Genomic DNA, 2,594 nt, shown 5'->3' on the forward strand with positions numbered 1-2,594 from the left:
TGAAAATGGCCTATGTGGTCGCTTGAGTGGGATGCTAGAATCTATAGCCACGAGTCTTAGAAACCTTAATTTTGATAAGGTGGCCATAATTTGTGTCACGTATGATGGATGAGTAGTAAGGCTAAGGAAGGATTCATGAAATTGGCATAGTTCATCGCAGTAATCTGTTGCGGACAGCAGCAGTGATATGAGATCGAAAAATCACTAAAAATAGTAGAAGTGGAATTAATAGCTAAAAAAATTACGTACTCGAATCTTGATGGGTCTATTTTATATGGATGAAACAAAACGACCATATGAGCTGTATTTTAAGAGATATTAAAGTTCTCGTGAAACAGGGCCAGAACAGTTTCTGGATCCCCTGTTCCGACTTTGGAAAATCATTGTAAATTAACCAGAGATAATTAGGAGTCATGCCATATATGGTAGATTCCTCTCTGAGTCTAGTTTCTATAGAAACAAACGGCATCAGTATTGAAGCCCTGTACAGGTAGATATCCAATTCATAATGCACAAAGGTCAGTGTAGTCGATCCCTACAACAGGGGAGACTTTAACTAATAAACTGTACTAATTGGCTGGACCAAAAATTCTAGAAAAAAATCTGTAGATGGACATATGAGTCTAGTTTCAGGGAAAAATTACAAAACTGATTTTCGAGTTGTAAAACTCAAGATATGATTTTTGAAGCGACTAGTACACAGATTGGCAGCTTGTCTGGGAAATTCTCAATAAGTGGTTTGAAGTCTGTTAACACCTCGTGTTCGACTCCGGCGACGGTCTCGGGTTCGGGGTGTTACACTTTGTCAGGGCTACCGTTTCAAATTCTCCATGTCTTCATTTTTTAGACAAGATATCCATCATGAATTTGATGTAGTTCGACATTTGTTCAAGTGCTTCAACCAATGGGATGTTGATATGAAGTTGCTTGAGTACGTCTAGAAACTTCTTGAATTGAATTTCCTACTTATGCTTCTGAAGTCTTTAAGGGTAGGGTGGTGTAGGTTTCTTTACTAGAACTGGTTGATTCGTCTTCTGTGGTAATTCTGCATCTAACAGAGTTGTTAGTTGATCAGAATTAGCTGGTTCTGAAGTTAACTTTCAAATTTTGCAGATTTTGGTTCTTTTGAAATTGGAATTTCAACACTCAGTTGAACTTCCTCTGAGTCTTGAGCTTCAACTGGCTCCTTCTCAACTTCAATGAAATTGGGCTCTAAAGTTTTTTAGCTCCTCAATTTCAACACTTTACAATGCTCCTTCCTTGGATTTCTCGGATTCTCCATATCACTAGGTAAAGCACCTTGTGATTGGTTCCTAGTTCAGTAGCAAGCTGCCCCATTTGGTTTTCCAGATTTTTCAATGTAGCTGCTTGGCTTTGAATTAAGGTATCATTCTTCACCATGTATGCCTTTAACAAATTTTTTAAGTCATTGGATGATTCAGCTTGGGATGGTTTCTGAGCTTGCTAGGGAAAACTAGGTGGCTGGGTCGATCTAGGTTAGGCATAAGTGTTACTGGTTCCAGCCCCTTGGTTACTCTAGGAAAAATTTAGGTGGTTTTGCCATGATTGGTTATAGAAATTAGATTGTATTCCTTGCCTTTCTCGATTTTGGTTCTGGTTACCCATGTAATATATGGATTCTAGGTTCGATAGACATTCTTCAAACAAATTTCCTTCCCCACAATAGACACGGGCTATATTTTCAAATTGATTTGGTGGTTGTACTGCAAAAATATTAGACCCATTAGTAGTAAGATTTTTTAACATTGAGGATATTGATGATACTTGATATGTGAGTGAATTAAGAGCATCTACTTCATGTATTCCAGCAACTCGTCTTCCTAATGTTGCTCGATTGGTTGGCCATTGATAATTGTTGCTAGCAATCCTCTCAATGATTTCATAAGCCTCATTATAAGACTCAGAAAGGAGAGCACCATTAGCAAAAGCATCCACTACCATTCTTGTGTGAGCATTGAGACCATTATAAAACATCTCAAGTTGGATACAATGTGGGATTCCATGATGAGGGCACTTCCGTAATAATTCTTTGTACTTTTCCCATGCCTCATACAAGGACTCATCATCTATTTGTTGGAAGGCAGTGATCTCATTCCTCAACTTTAGCATTCTTGCTAGGTGGGAAATACTTCATGAGAAATCTTTCTACTAATTCTTGCCATGTCGAAATTGAATTTGGTGGCAATGAGTTCAACTAGGCTCGAGCTCTGTCCCTTAGCGAATACAGGAACAACTTTAATCGTAATGCACCTTCGTGTACTCTGGCTAACTTGAAAGAGTCACTCACCTCTATAAACAGTCTTAAATGGAGATGAGGATCTTCGGTAGGCATTCCACTAAATTTGCCCACAGTTTGAAGCATTTAGAACATCACTGGCTTCAGCTCGAATTGTTGTGCATCAATTTCAGGTCTCCTAATACCTGGATTAAGATCATGAAACACTGGCATAGCATACTATCTTAAAGCGCTATCCCTATCATCAGGAATAAGGATAGGATTTTGAGCAAGGTTTGCTTTGTTTTCTTGATTCAAATTTTCAAGGTTTATCTCTTCGGTCCTTCTCTGATTCACT

The 2,594-nt window shown here is 38.4% G+C and overlaps 1 non-coding gene across 1 annotated transcript; it reads left to right on the plus strand.

Moving 5' to 3' along the window:
- The first annotated feature begins 2,017 nt into the window (after positions 1–2,017).
- LOC128287765 (small nucleolar RNA R71) lies at positions 2,018–2,124 on the plus strand. The gene has a single exon (XR_008278466.1). It is a non-coding gene; the product is annotated as a small nucleolar RNA R71 (small nucleolar RNA).
- Positions 2,125–2,594: the final 470 nt, after the last annotated feature.

This window comes from Gossypium arboreum, unplaced genomic scaffold (assembly GCF_025698485.1).
Source record: "Gossypium arboreum isolate Shixiya-1 unplaced genomic scaffold, ASM2569848v2 Contig00159_ERROPOS13620577, whole genome shotgun sequence".
NCBI lineage: Eukaryota > Viridiplantae > Streptophyta > Magnoliopsida > Malvales > Malvaceae > Gossypium > Gossypium arboreum.